The sequence below is a fragment of the Podarcis tiliguerta genome, assembly GCF_965153285.1.
Source record: "Podarcis tiliguerta genome assembly, chromosome: 12".
In the NCBI taxonomy this organism is placed as follows: domain Eukaryota; kingdom Metazoa; phylum Chordata; class Lepidosauria; order Squamata; family Lacertidae; genus Podarcis; species Podarcis tiliguerta.
Window position 1 is genome coordinate 21,475,688 of NC_139545.1, and position 16,138 is coordinate 21,491,825.

Genomic DNA, 16,138 nt, shown 5'->3' on the forward strand with positions numbered 1-16,138 from the left:
GATCCTATGTGTGGCCCTAGGCTTGGCCTTGTGTGATCTCTTAAAGGTAGGTTTGTCACTTTTTCATCTGGTAAATTATGGGTAGTTAAGTAATTCGCCACATCAATGGTGGGAGGGGACAAGAGGAACATCAAAGGGCTTATTGAGAACACAGGATAATTGTGGGGATCTGGTGACAAAATATTTATATAGCTTTCCGTCAGCTAAAGAAGGAGGGACTGCAGGGCATTTGCTGTGTCTCCTCCTCCTCCCTGCCAGTTATTCTGGGACTGCAGAGCTGGAGACATATGATGGCCTCCTCCATTGGCCAGGGGACTAAGACCTGCTGGATATGTGAGTTTTGGTATTGCATGTGCCACAGCTCCAGCACTGAGCTCTCCTACCAGGTATGAAATTAGACCAGCATGCCAAGCTTTGTGGTTTTGAGCACACACGCTGGTGGACCAGAGTGTACAGCAGTGGTATGTGGCCAGTGCACTAGGGGGACAAGGCTAGTCTCCTAAATGTTCCCTTGGTGCCTCCTTCCTTTTTTTGTAAAAAAATTTTTGGGGTTTTATATTTTTATCAAGATCACATCGAACAATATAATCACAAAATAAATTCCCACTTCTTCCCCCCACCCCCATGACTTTCCTCAACTTTCTGGTTTCTAACGTAATAACTTCTCCTGTTTGCTGTCATATATCTTAATATTGTAATCTTTAAATTAATCATTATTCTATTCATATCATTTTAGCCTTCATATTTTCTATCTTTGTTTTGTTAGTTGTAAGTGTTTAATCAAACCCTGCTAGTGAGTCCATTTCCTTACGTTGTCTCCGTAAGTACAATATGAAAGGTTCCCAATCTTTTTTAAAAGTCTCTATTGTCCTTGTCTTTGAGTCTTTCTGCTAGCTTTGCCATTTCAGCATTTTCCATCAATTTTTCTTGCGATTGTTCTTTTGTTGGTATTTCGTCGCTTTTCCATCTTTGTGCTAGCAAAATCCTTGGTGCCTCCTTCCTAAAGCCCAGGAAGCTTCTGCCCAGATTAGGGAGGGAGGCCCAATGGTCACGCACGCAATGTCAGGTACGCAACATTGGGTCCTTCCACCCCACCCATTGCCCTCACAAGCTGGCGCCTCTGGCCTAACTGATCCCCTACTAAAAAATTCACCACAGGCCACTGGTGTGCAGAGCCTGAGATGGGACCCACACCAAAGCTGGCCTAAGCCTGAACCCATCAGATAAACCAAGTGCCTCAGTAACATCCACATATTTCTACATTTTGGCTACTCCAAAATGTAAACAGCCGCCAACATAAGTTGTCAGAGATCTTGATCCAACTTCTAGTACAAATCATGAACAGGACACAAGGGGGGAGCTTCCATGGCACCCAGGAACATATAATGGTGGTAACTGGATAATTTGTATGACCAGCACTTGTCAACACTTGTTCACTTTTGCTCAGCCCCACTACATAGAAGAGATTGTTTGTTGAATTATTGGCAATTCCTGTATCTACTGGAAAACCATGATGCTACTTACCAGCATCAGGTCATGCTTCCACAATGGAAGGAAGACTGGGTGCTTCCATGTTCCAACAGCCAATCAGCCCATTGTTTTTCAATGTCTCTTTGAGTTCATCTTTTTTTAAAAAAAGGCAATTAATCAATACAAATAATAAGACTAAGATCAGGAGTACTGCAGCCTAGATGGGATTAGAACAAAGGGAATTTTACACATCACCAAGAAGGACTTAGCCATTTGGTAGCTATAATTTAAACCTACATGTATTTCTTTAACTTACCATTCTCTGTTTAAAAGGGATATGTGAAAACATCCGAGATTACATTATAGTCATTGTTTGATGACCTACTGTGTTTTGTTACATGTAGACCTTTAATAATGAGTCAATCTACTGCACTGGAAAGGTTCATAAAAGATGAAGGCAAGCGCTGCTTAGGCAACAGCCTTCTTTATTCCAAAAGGACACCATCAAGTCACAGGATCTTTTAGTCTTTTTGTTTTTATTGTTAACAACTGGACTTAGAGGCTTTAAAATCTTTTTCCCTTGTCACATTGATTTCCTCCCATGTATGTTAAATGGAGTTGAAATCAACATGACTGCTTTTGTTTAACAGCTAGGAATTCAACTTGCAAAGTGCATTAACATGCCCAACCACCTCTGTTTGTTCACCAGCATCAACTAAAAATAAAAATAAAAGCAGGATTCAGTGTACAGAGATGTTTGGTAGCAGCTATGGGTGAGGAAATAAGGAGAAGCCTATGGCAGCATTGCTGTTGCTGTTGTAAAAAAAAAAAAAGGAATCTACATATTTTGCAGAAATTACTTACTAAATGAGCTGAATAAATACCTAGAACAAAAGATGCCAGATGGTTAAGTAACAAATACACCTTGAACTATAGCTTAAAACAAACATACAGTGTAATCTGAGGCATGTTTACTCAGAAGTAGGCCCTAAGTTCAATAGGGCTTGCTCTTTATTAATAGGACATATAAAAGTCTACTGTGGAGCAGCAAAGCTAAAAAAAGAAAAGTTAAACATTTTTCTCTTCAGAATTTTCAGGGCTGTCTACAATAATGAATAAAAAATACATTTGTTCCATCTTTGAGCTTAGCAAATACAGTTGCTTGGACCTACTATGTTCCTTCATTTTGCAGCGTTAGTGGATAGGGAGACCTAAAAGGATGTCTACTTCTGAAAGACATGAAAAGTCAGAAGCAGCGGGAAAGCGTGGACAAAGGGTTGGGAAGACTTGATGCTAGAAAGAAACAACAAACTCATCACATGTTAGCTGGGAAGTGTGTCTAGGTCATACAGCTTTCTCAAGGGGCTGGGACTTGCCACATTCTGGGAACTCAGGCATGGAGGAGAAATTCAGTTTGATTCACATACCTGATATGTACTTCCCATATCAGAACTGAAAAACATCCAACCTTTGCAATTCACACTACTATGATTTTTACGATGCAGCACTCCAATGAAATAATGCATGCAAAAATGTGTGCGTTGGGGGAAATGCATTAAGTAATACAAAAAACGAACTAAGCTAAGGAAAATTGCTTGTAGAAAATGTGCATTTTAGGCAAAATAGCACACAAAACCTGTATATCACGAGAAATGCACACTAGAAGGCCAATGAGGACTTTTAAAAGTTACCACATGGGTGCAGAAAGGTGGAGAACTGAAGAAAAAAATAAAATAAAATGATAAACAGAAAGAAGGTGAAATTGGTCATTTTTGTCTGACCTCACCACTTACCTGAAAAGGGCTTATGCAAGGAGAAATTAAGAGTCTTGTTCTGTGGGAGAGGCTGCAAAGCTCTAAAGATTCTCTTATGGACTGGACTCTTAGCCAATCAAATCGTTCCAGGGTTGGTTGGTTTTTTGCCAATACGGGAATTAAGTGCAAATTGCTGACAATAGCAGATGAGAGGGAGTAGCTGTCAGAAAAGGCACATCTCACCAAGCGGTGGGGAAATGTGAAAATTCCCTGCATGTTGAAAAACAGGAAGTTAGAAGAAAGGTTTTCATGTTAACTTAATGGCAGGCAGGTGCAAAACTGACTTTGCATTTCACTAAATGCCAAAATACTGGTCATGACTTTGTAACACCATTTTTAACATCGCTGGGTTTTCTTTTCCCAGCATACTTCTGTGGTGTGCCTTCTGGTTCTTAATTGTTCTCTTATTTCTGATCTAAATGAACTGAAGCCTTAGAGCATGTTTAAAATTAATTCTTAGATCTTCTACTGACTCAATTTAGACACCTACATTAGAAATCTGATTGATATATTAACACCATTAATTACTTATTTGACCCATTCATTTAACATATCTGCACAAGCCTAATTGAAGCAGCCTACACTGAATCCTAAATCCTACTTAATGAATCAAAAATTAATTTTTGAAAAACTCATTTACTGTCCTTGTGTGGTGGTGAATTGGGCCGTTCAAGCCTTCTGCCCTTACGTGATGTCCCCAGCCTGATCCCATTGCATGTAAGTAATGAACAGCATTATATATGTGTCTACTCAAACCGAAAACCCATTGCAGCCTTGCAGGGCCCACACTGCCCATCTAAGGTGACACTCTCTTTAAAATGCAGTCTTTAAATTCTATAAAGTTACAAAGGAAAATGCTTAACACTGGGGTACAAGGAGAGGTAAATATGGGATGCTACCTTAAACTGAGTCAGACCATTGGCCCTTCTATGGAAGCCAGTGTGGTGTAGTGGTTAAGAGCGGTAGTCTCGTAATCTGGGGAACCAGGTTCGGGTCTCGGCTCCTCCACATGCAGCTGCTGGGTGACCTTGGGCCATTCACATTTCTCTGAAGTCTCTCAGCTCCACTCTCCTCACAGAGTGTTTGTTGTGGGGGAGGAAGGGAAAGGAGAATGTTAGCCGCTTTGAGACTCCTGCAGGTAGTGATAAAGCGGGATGTCAAATCCAAACTCTTCTAGCTCAGTATTGCATACCGCCCCCCCAAGTGACCTTGAAAAACTGGGGCATCTCATTTTCCCCCGCGAGAGCAGGGGAACTGTTTTGGGTGGCATGGTATTGTGCAATTTCACAAGAGATCTCGCCTCGAAAGAAACATTCTTTGAGGGGGCCGCGATCTCGCCCAGTGCTCCAAAATTCATGATTTGGGGCACCGTGAGAGCACGGCCCTGAATAAAGCACATATTTTGGGTTCTGCGATCTCATGTGGGTCACACGACTCGCACAGGAGCCCAATCCTGGTGTGGTTTAAAGCAGGGTGAGCAGAGGCTATGAAGCTGACCATTAATGGTGAACACCTGAACATAACACATAGGTGAGCTTGTCACAGACTTCCCATCTATGGTGAGTTGTATTATATATTGATTTGAATAATAATAATCATTTCTAAATGTGCATCTATACATAACGATTACCGTATGCAAACGTTATGTAAATCTGCTTTGTCTTCTGTTTGTGTGGGATTTGAAGCATTTAGTCTGTTGCTTTCCCCGATTCCCACAGAAGGCCAGGGTGTGACAGAGAGAGAGAAATGGACACACTCACTGGGTACAGTTGTTGTTGTTGTTTCTCCTCAAAAATTGTTGTTTTTTCCCCCCTCTGGGCAATACTCTGTCCTCTCAGTCTGAAGGAATCACCATCCTCTTTGACAGAAGGATTACAAGAGGCCAGGACCATATCCTGTCATGTTCTGTGCTTATATTAAAGGCAAAATATATACTTCTAATCCTTGTAATATCTAAAATCCTGGCCTGGGGAGAAACAGGTAGTGCAACTCATTATGGAAGAGACACCTGTGTTGCAGAAATTCCCTGGGGCTACAGAACGGAAAGTGCTGAGCTAAGTGAGCCTAGCAGAGCTGCGCTTTTAGGAACTTGGAGGCAGGTAGTGATCTGCTGAAATAACCGAGGAATACATTTCCCTTTGGTTCCACCCATGCCATCATCTATTCCCACACAAAAAAATGAAGCACCTCACAAAGTACTAGTCCTCTGCAGAAAGAGGAAGAGGCATTTTGTTCAAAGCCTACAGCAAATAAAGGTTGCTCAGAGTCTGGGCTTTGGCTCAACGTGAGAAGTGATTGGAAGGAAGGAATGACTTCAAGAATACTAAACAATTCTCCACAATTGAGGCTTTGCCATCTTGGGGAGTAAGAGCAGAAAAGGGTCTGTGAAAAGTGAGTAAATAAAATACCGAGCAAAAAAATATTACATTTTGGCACAGCACAAATATCTCATCACTTTTGGGCACCCCTCACTGTGGGCAGGCAGCATATAATAATATTAAATTATAAATATAATCTAATCACTTAATAAATTAAGTAGTACCTCCATTTTCATCTCTTTCTGCCTAGTCTGCCCCCATACCCTCATGTGTGAAAATACCAAGGAGAAAATAATAACTCCTATTATAGGAATCACATACTCAGAGTAGACCTATTGGAAATAATAACTATAACAAACTTAGGCCCATTAATTTCAATGTGTCCATTCAGAGTAGAACTTAGTTGGCTACAGCCCCAAGATTATGGTCTGTTGCTAATTTTCTTATGATTGTAAAGCAGAAATGTATTCATCACATCTATTGGCAGAATTTCGTTCTCATCATTTTCGTGTTGGTGATGTTTTCTACTAATATAGTGAAGTGAAATGTACAGGTCTGAAATCCAAGGCTGAATATGTCAAGTATCTTGAGTTAATTGCTATTTTGCTATTTAAATTAGAACGTATCTGGCAATCCTACCTGTATATAGCACATCTCTGAGACTTAGAGTCATACTTATGCAGTGTCCCTTAGTTAGAAAAGTTATCCTTTACTCGAAGGCAGCCTTCACCCAACTTGGTCCTTCCCCTCCAGATGTTTTGGACTACAATTCTCACCAGCTGGAAGTTGTAGCCAGAAACATCTGGAAGGAATTGGCAGGGGGATCTTGCTCTATGGAGCATAATGGAATGGCCATTCATTAACCCAAGTCAGCAGATCAGGAGCCAGATCTAGCAGAATCACTTCATCATGAAACATTGATCCTGCAAATGCAAATATTTATCCTAGTTTGCCTTTCGATGGTGAACCACCTGGTTTTCTGTGGGGTTAGACATGACTCTGATAGTAGAATTTAGCCAAGAGTTCAGGGAATGGTGCAGGAAATTCACCCTGATTGATTCTATGTTAGATGTTAGCCTTCTCATTTTTAAAACTTGAAATCCTGTGCAACGTCTTGCAAAGAAGTTGGTTCAATAAAGAGTACTACCTTACCTACTTTGTCTCTTGCACATTTAATACAGTTACATATAAATCAAAGTCAAACTTGTTGCGGTAGATTTTTTTGCTTTCTTTATTCTGCAGTGTTGTGGATTTTATCAATAAATCAGTGAGACTTGCAGCAGAATTCAGGCCTTGTGTTTCCAGGGGAAAGGCTGAGAGGACATCACGAGAGAGCTTCATTTCCTCTCTTTTATGCCTCACAAGGGTACTCTACTTTTTGCAGGGAGTCGGGTCTCACCATGAGACCTGCATGTTTACCTAACCATTCACAATCTTTCCCCAAGCCTTTCTGCTAACAGAGCAACCACGTTTGAACATGTGCAAGCTAGTAAAGTGTCTCCTGGATCTGAGGGACGTACTCATTTCAATTTTGCAGCCTGTAGTGAATCACAGCGTGATAGTGCCATCACCACATTCAATATTGCCAGGGCTTTCTAAATCAAAATTTCAAATCTGGGGTACTTTTTTTTTTAGTGGCAGGAGACCTGGTACAAAAGACCAAGGGCTTGACATTGGCCACAACACTTCTGAGAAAAGGTGATGTTGTTGTTGTTGTTTAGTCGTTCAGTCGTGTCCGACTCTTCGTGACCCCATGGACCAGAGCACGCCAGGCACTTCTGTCTTCCACTGCCACCCGCAGTTTGGTCAGATTCATGTTTGTAGCTTCGAGAACACTGTCTAACCATCTCGTCCTCTGTCGTCCTCTTCTCCTTGTGCCCTCCATCTTTCCTAACATCAGGGTCTTTTCCAGTGAGTCTTCTCTTCTCATAAGGTGGCCAAAGTATTGGAGCCTCAGCTTCACGATCTGTCCTTCCAGTGAGCACTCAGGGCTGATTTCCTTAAGAATGGATGCGTTTGATCTTCTTGCAGTCCATGGGACTCTCAAGAGTCTCCTCCAGCACCATAATTCAAAAGAGTCAATTCTTCGGCGATCAGCCTTCTTTATGGTCCAGCTCTCACTTCCATACATCACTACTGGGAAAACCATAGCTTTTACTATACGGACCTTTGTTGGCAAGGTGATGTCTCTACTTTTTAAAATGCTATCTAGGTTTGCCATTGCTTTCCTTCCAAGAAGCAGGCGTCTCTTAATTTCGTGTCTGCTGTCACCATCTGCAGTGATCATGGAGCCCAAGAAAGTAAAATCTCTCACTGCCTCCATTTCCTCCCCTTCTATTTGCCAGGAGGTGATGGGACCAGTGGCCATGATCTTCGTTTTTTTGATGTTGAGCTTCAGACCATATTTTGTGCTCTCCTCTTTCACCCTCAATAAAAGGTTTTTTAATTCCTCCTCACTTTCTGCCATCAAGGTTGTGTCATCTGCATATCTGAGGTTGTTGATATTTCTTCCAGCAATCTTAATTCCGGCTAGGGATCCATCCAGCCCAGCCTTTCGCATGATGAATTCTGCATATAAGTTAAATAAGTAGGGAGACAAAATACAGCCTTGTCGTACTCCTTTCCCAATTTTGAACCAATCAGTTGTTCCATATCCAGTTCTAACTGTAGCTTCTTGTCCCACATAGAGATTTCTCAGGAGACAGATGAGGTGATCAGGCACTCCCATTTCTTTAAGAACTTGCCATAGTTTGCTGTGATCGACACAGTCAAAGGCTTTTGCATAGTCAATGAAGCAGAAGTAGATGTCTTTCTGGAACTCTCTAGCTTTCTCCATAATCCAGCGCATGTTTGCAATTTGGTCTCTGGTTCCCCTGCCTCTTCTAAATCCAGCTTGCAATTCTGGGAGTTCTCGGTCCACATACTGCTTGAGCCTTCCTTGAAGAATTTTAAGCATAACCTTGCTAGCGTGTGAAATGAGTGCAATTGTGCGGTAGTTGGAGCATTCTTTAGCACTGCCCTTCTTTGGGATTGGGATGTAGACTGACCTTCTCCAATCTTCTGGCCACTGCTGAGTTTTCCAAACTTGCTGGCATATTGAGTATAGCACCTTAACAGCATCATCTTTTAAAATTTTAAATAGTTCAGCTGGAATACCATCATTTCCACTGGCCTTGTTATTTGCAATGCTTTCTAAGGCCCATTTGACTTCACTCTCCAGGATGTCTGGCTCAAGGTCAGCAACCACACTACCTGGGGTGTACGAGACATCCATATCTTTCTGGTATAGTTCCTCTGTGTATTCTTGCCACCTCTTCTTGATGTCTTCTGCTTCTGTTAGGTCCTTACCACTTTTGTCCTTTATTATGGTAATCTTTGAACGAAATGTTCCTTTCATATCTCCAATTTTCTTGAACAGATCTCTGGTTCTTCCCATTCTGTTGTTTTCCTCTATTTCTTTGCATTGCTCATTTAAGAAGGCCTTCTTGTCTCTCCTTGCTATTTTTTGGAATTCTGCATTCAATTTCCTGTATCTTTCTCTATCTCCCTCGCATTTTGCTTGCCTTCTCTCCCCCGCTATTTGTAAGGCCTCATTGGACAGCCACTTTGCTTTCTTGCATTTCCTTTTCATTGGGATGGTTTTCGTTGCTGCCTCCTGTATGATGTTTCGAGCCTCCATCCACAGTTCTTCAGGCACTCTGTCCAGCAATTCTAAATCCTTAAACCTGTTCCTCACTTCCACTGTGTATTCATAAGGGATTTGGTTTAGATTGTATCTTACCGGCCCAGTGGTTTTTCCTGCTTTCTTCAGTTTAAGCTTGAATTTTGCTATAAGAAGCTGATGATCTGAGCCACAGTCAGCTCCAGGTCTTGTTTTTGCTGACTGTATAGAGCTTCTCCATCTTTGGCTGCAGAGAATATAATCAATCTGATTTCGATGCTGCCCATCTGGTGATGTCCATGTGTAGAGTCGTCTCTTGTGTTGTTGGAAAAGAGTGTTTGTGATGACCAGCTTGTTCTCTTGACAGAACTCTATTAGCCTTTGCCCTGCTTTGTTTTGAATTCCAAGACCAAATTTGCCAGTTGTTCCTTTTATCTCTTGATTCCCTACTTTAGCATTCCAATCCCCTATAATGAGAAGAACATCCTTCTTTGGTGTCACTTCTATAAGGTGTTGTAAGTCTTCATAGAATTGGTCAATTTCAGTTTCTTCAGCACCAGTAGTTGGTGCATAAACTTGGATTACTGTGATGTTAAAAGGTCTGCCTTGGATTCGTATCGAGATCATTCTATCATTTTTGAGATTGCATCCCAGTACAGCTTTCGCCACTCTTTTGTTGACTATGAGGGCCACTCCATTTCTTTTACGGGTTTCTTGCCCACAGTAGTAGATATGATAGTCATCCGAACTGAATTCGCCCATTCCCGTCCATTTTAGTTCACTGATGCCCAGGATGTCAATGTTTATTCTTGCCATCTCATTTTTGACCACATCCAACTTACCCAGGTTCATGGTTCTTACATTCCAGGTTCCTATGCAATATTTTTCTTTACAGCATTGGACTTTCCTTTCGCTTCCATGCATATCCGCAACTGAGCGTCCTTTCGGCTTTGGCCCAGCCGCTTCATCAGCTCTGGATCTACTTGTACTTGTCCTCCGCTCTTCCCCAGTAGCATGTTGGACGCCTTCCGACCTGAGGGGCTCATCTTCCAGCGTCATAACTTTTATATACCTGTTGTCTTTGTCCATGGAGTTTTCTTGGCAGGGATACTGGAGTGGCTTGCCGATTCCTGCTCCAGGTGGATCACGTTTGGTCAAAACTCTCCAATATGACCTGTTCATCTTGGGTGCCCTGCTCGGCATAGTTCATAGCTTCTCTGAGTTCTTCAAGCCCCTTCGCCACGGCAAGGCAGTGATCCATGAAGGGGAAAAGGTGATAGGTTCCTTTTTAATTGAGGGCAACTAGAGGTGGTGCTGTGGGTTAAACCACAGAGCCTAGCACTTGCCAATCAGAAGGTCAGCGGTTCGAATCCCTGCGACGGGGTGAGCTCTTGTTGCTCTGTCCCTGCTCCTGCTAACCTAGCAGTTCGAAAGCATGTCAAAGTGCAAGTAGATAAATAGGTACCACTCCAGCGGGAAGGTAAACGGCATTTCCGTGCGCTGCCCTGGTTCACCAGAAGTGGCTTAGTCATGCTGGCCACATGACCCGGAAGCTGTACGCCGGCTCCCTTGGCCAATAAAGCGAGATGAGCGCCGCAACCATAGAGTCAGCCATGACTGGACTAATGGTCAGGGGTCCCTTTACCTTTACCTAGAGTCATATAAGCCCAAAATACCTTATTTGAGCTCCAATTTTTCAACAATGAAAGGTGGTTGCTTACAGAGTGACAGAAAAGAGGCCCTCTTGAGATCAAATGGATTCCAGGGCCAGCTCAGCCATTCCTAGTCCCTGCTCCTGGAATGCCCCATTTCAGGACTTCCTGTTTCAGAAGATGGAACAGGAAACTCCATGTCAGGAGAGTGATGGAAGTGCAAGCTGGTACAGTTGTGGGGAGGGACATCTCTACCCAGTGCAAACTAAATCCAAAACACAAACCTGGAACAAAAGACATTTAAATTGTGTCCCTTTTCTCTGATTTACATCTATACATAGAAATTAGCATGTGCAAATTTGCATCATGGGCCTGTGTCCCAAGCTCTTTAAGGACCTAGCAACACCTCCGCTTCCTGCATAACTATTGCCTTCTCTAGCAAGTAAAATTGTCTTTTAAAATGAGCTAAACTAAAAGAAGGGACAGCTGGCAATGTACTTTCAGGTGGATTGTACTTGATCCAGATCTTCAGCTGTTATGGGGCTTTCTGGCCACAAACCTTCGAGGAAATTATAGTGGGTAATTTGTAGTTTTAATAATAATATGAACGAATGGTTGTAGATGGATCTGTAGATCCAAATGTGAGGCAGAATACTCTCCGGTAAGAGAGAGTCCCAGCAATGGTTTTGAAAACATGAAAACCTGCAGCAAAGTGAAGCCTGGGAATATGGACTGTTAGACCTTTTAAATGTCCCATCCTAACCCTCTTTCTACCTCTTTAGCACAGCAAATACTATACAGTTCGGTAAGTTTAAAAGAATTGTTTACTTACAAACTTCAAAAGTCAGGTTCATGCGCTTTTCTATGCAGCAGCAAGAAAAATGCAGATAGAAAGACTTAGTTACAGAATTTGGTAAACATTTCTGAACACACAGTCAAGGCTTAGAGCGATCAGCCCACACATCCTGCCCAGTCAGATTTTATTATATTTTAAATGTTTTGTTGGAAGCCACCCAGAGTGGCTAGAGAAACCCAGCCAGATGAGCAGGGTATAAATTATTATTATTATTATTATTATTATTATTATTATTATTATTATTTACTTTCCTAACTTCCTTTCACAGGCCGTGAGGGGATGTGACCTGGGTCAAGTCTAGCTACAGCTTCCTCTGTTCTTAACACTTTCATGCATTCAATTAGAGCTATGCATGCTAGTTATATGAGGCTTCATTTCCTACAGAAATGTATGCCTATGAAAAGGGAGACTGGTAACCCTGTACAATGCAACCGACCATTACGGCCTAAGTTACATCCATTGATACATTTGTACTGAGAAATAATATATACTTTGCAAAGTTATACAGTCGTATGTGATGGCTATTCTTTACCATAGGTCAAGAGTGGGGGAAATGTAGCCCTCTGGATGTTGCTGGACCCCCAAGATGTGGCCCTCCAGATGTTGGTGGACTCCAGATTAAGGTTACCAGACGTCCCCGTTTCCCGGATTTACAAATCGGTCCCCATACAAAATCCATTAAAGTTTAAAGCGTCCCCGGATTCATTGGAAAAAATCTGGTAAGCTTACTCCAGATCCCATGAGCTCTAGTCAGCATGGCCAGTGGTCAGAGAAGGCTCTGGTCCCACAGCCCCCCCCCATCCCTTCTGAAGGTTATCCAATCCAATGTGGATGAGCCTTTTCCCTTCCAAGCTCTTTTGTCTTAGTTGCTTTTGTTCTTCATAGCAAGAAATCCTTATCTGTGCACAACCACTTTAACAGAAGCTATAATCGCTCCACTTTTATTTGTATTATTGTTTGCGGAAGGGGGGGCAGAGCGATACACAGCATACAGTAGGAGCAGAAATAAATCTGCTACAAATGCATTAATCTACAACAGTGCAGCTCTTAAGTATGTTTTGTGCTGGTTTGAAATCTCTCCATTGTTTGTCAAAGCCATAAACAGCTGATAGTATTAAAAAGAGCTTGAATTTTTTTTTATTCCTAAGAAAGAAGATTAATAGGTATGCTTTTAATGCAGTCAATTTTCTATCATGACACTTTAAAGAATACTCTGGATTAGAAAGAAAAAAAGACGGAGAAAGAAACTGCACAGAATGAAAGGTATTGCTCCTTGCGTTCGGCACTGCAAATGTGCAGCTACGAAGTTTGCACGTTTCTGAAATGACATTTTATTATCCCAGCCTGTAAATTTATAAACTGCTGCATATATTAACAGCACATGCCTGATGACTTTAAAATCTTTCAGAGAGTGTAGGTGGCATTTTCAAAATTGCAATGTATCTGTGGACCACTTTTTCTGCTTCATTTTGTGCTGAGCTCTCCTTCTACCAGAGTACAAAGTAGTTATGAAGACTGTACATACATAATTTCCAGCTTTTTTCTCCCAAATGTTTGCAAGTGGGAACCTAATGCTTTCCTGATCATTGCTTATGACTGTTCTGAAGGAGAGAGACACACTTAAGCACACATGCTGAATACTCTTTCTGTATTCTGTATGCTCCTATATTTTGCTCTAGGGTTCAGAACTGACAACTTTTTAGTTCAAAACCACAGTCCAGAATTATATCTATTGTCTTCGTGAGATTCAGGTCTGTACAATTTACAGCGTGTCAAGCTGAACAGAGATCACCAATCACTTATGTGCTTTCTGCTACAAACTTTCATTTCATTTCACTTTTAATTTGTATACAGTGGTACCTCAGGTTAAGTACTTAATTCGTTCCAGAGGTCCGTTCTTAACCTGAAACTGTTCTTAACCTGAAGCACCACTTTAGCTAATGGAGCCTCCCGCTGCCGCCGCTCCACCGGAGCACAATTTCTGTTCTCATCCTGAAGCAAAATTATTAACTCGAGGTACTATTTCTGGGTTAGCAGAGTCTGTAACCTGAAGCGTATGTAACCCAAGGTACCACTGTACTGCCTTTCTGTATTACTATACACAGGGCAGTTTACAGCAACAAAATATACAACAAAGAACACACACCTTATGATAATATGATCCAATACAAGACGTCATGATATAACATAACTTTAAAATGGAATGACTTATATCAAATAAAGTAATATTCTATTAGAATATAATGGTACACAATAAAAATTAACTCTCAAAACATCAGCAAATAATTAAACAGAAATTCGTTCTTAACAATTGCAATGAATAATTACTAAACTACGGTCAATAAAAACAACTACAAGTCACAGTGCATAAAATACCACAATACACACAAATCCATGTAAAAGGATCAAGTTGAGAAACAAAGACACACAACTTATAAAATGATTATTATTATTATTGACGATGTGCCTACCCTTCATCCAAACCCTTACCGCCACATTGTGCAGTAATTTAGACTGACAGATCATGGCCCGTACAGAGTCACCCAGTGACATTCATGGCTGGCTCAGGATTTAAGTTTAGTTGCCTCCTATTCTGGTCCAACGTTCTAACCAGAACACCACACTGCATACATCAAAGGTCTCATCCTGACAGTTCTTTGCAACTGACTCATCCAATTGGGACCTAAGTGAATAAATTACTACATTTGTAGGCCAAAATCATACGTCCGATTACAAAAATACCACTTTTCTAAAGACTCCAGAGTCCAGTCTGTACTTTGCTGACCAGAGCACAGTGTGTATGTTTATACTCACAACACAAAGCCTTTCTGCATGTGTCCAGGAACCCTGAAACTGGGAGTACCAAATAACTTCAGAAAGGGGTAGAAACATGCTTCAAAACCATCTCCAGTTCAGGAAGTGAAAGGAAAAACACAGAGTAAGTGTGATGAGAGGAGCGGGGAGCAATCGTCATTTTATCCTGCTCCAGCCGACCAGAGTTAATGGAAGGCCCTGTTGAAACACATATTTCTGTCATGTTCGTGGGTGTGTCCCTGCAATGAAGAGGGTCTGGAATTGACACTGGTGTATTCATCCTCTGTTTTGTCCATGCTCTTACCACACCATGCCCTGTTTTGGGTCACTCTGCTGTCAAGTGGAGCCCTCCAGCCTACTGCCAGTGTTTGAGGTGAGATCCAACATGGTTGTCCCATTCAACCACTGTAGCTCTGTCCCTGATGGTTTAGCAGTACTTCCAAAGGTCTCTCATCCAACAGATTTCAGGTATGTGGTTGCACCCTAAGGAAATTTTAGGTGTTTTTTTTTTCTTATTGGGGAAATAAAATGAAAATTGAGAACAGGAACCTCCAACATAGTAAATGAATGGTTTTATTTTTAAACAGTATGTAGATCTTGCTGTTAGAGGGACGCGGGTGGCGCTGTGGGTTAAACCACAGAGCCTAGGACTTGCCAATCAGAAGGTTGGTGGTTCGAATCCCCGTGACAGGGTGAGCTCCCATTGCTCAGTCCCTGCTCCTGCCAACCTTGCAGTTCGAAAGCACATCAAAGTGCAAGTAGATAAATAGGTACCGCTCCGGTGGGAAGGTAAACAGCGTTTCCATGCGCTGCTCTGGTTTGCCAGAAGCGGCTTAGTCATGCTGGCTACATGACCCGGAAGCTGTACACCGGTTCCCTCGGCCAATAAAGCGAGATGATCGTCGCAACCCCAGACTCGGTCACGACTGGACCTAATGGTCAGGGGTCCCTTTTACCTTTTACCTTTTGTTATCAAACAAAAACAGAAGAATCTCATATTTTAAGAAAGGCTTCATGTGGTTTCATGCCATGCTGTAGCCAGTTCCAGTTCCAGTTCCAGCTGCTGCTGTGTTCCAGTTATCCTGCATCCCACCCCCCTCTGGTCCCTGACCTCTGTTGGACTGGCTCCTGACTGTGGATTTGCCAGTTGGACTGCTACTAGTGCTACCGCCCATACCCTGATCCCTATGTGTCGGTGCTGGACTCTTGCCTCTCACGCCCAGATAGTGACAGTCATTTTTGTTAAATGCTAAAAGTCACCACTCTTCTTCCAGCGATTTTGTATACTAACCAATTGCCAACTAGTACATTGTCAGAATTCACACTATGGAAATACAAAATTTAACGGAATGCTTTCTGAACGTAATATGCTAAGAGGGGGAAAATATTTCCTAGCAAACACAAGCGATTGACTTTCCAACTCTTTCCCATTCTTAGGACTTTCAGGATCAAAAATTCCATAGCGATCTATAACTTCACAATAGCACTAGTTGTTTACAGAATCTAGTATTCCTCCAAATTTAAGAAAAAGCACAGGCTGGAATTACATTCCT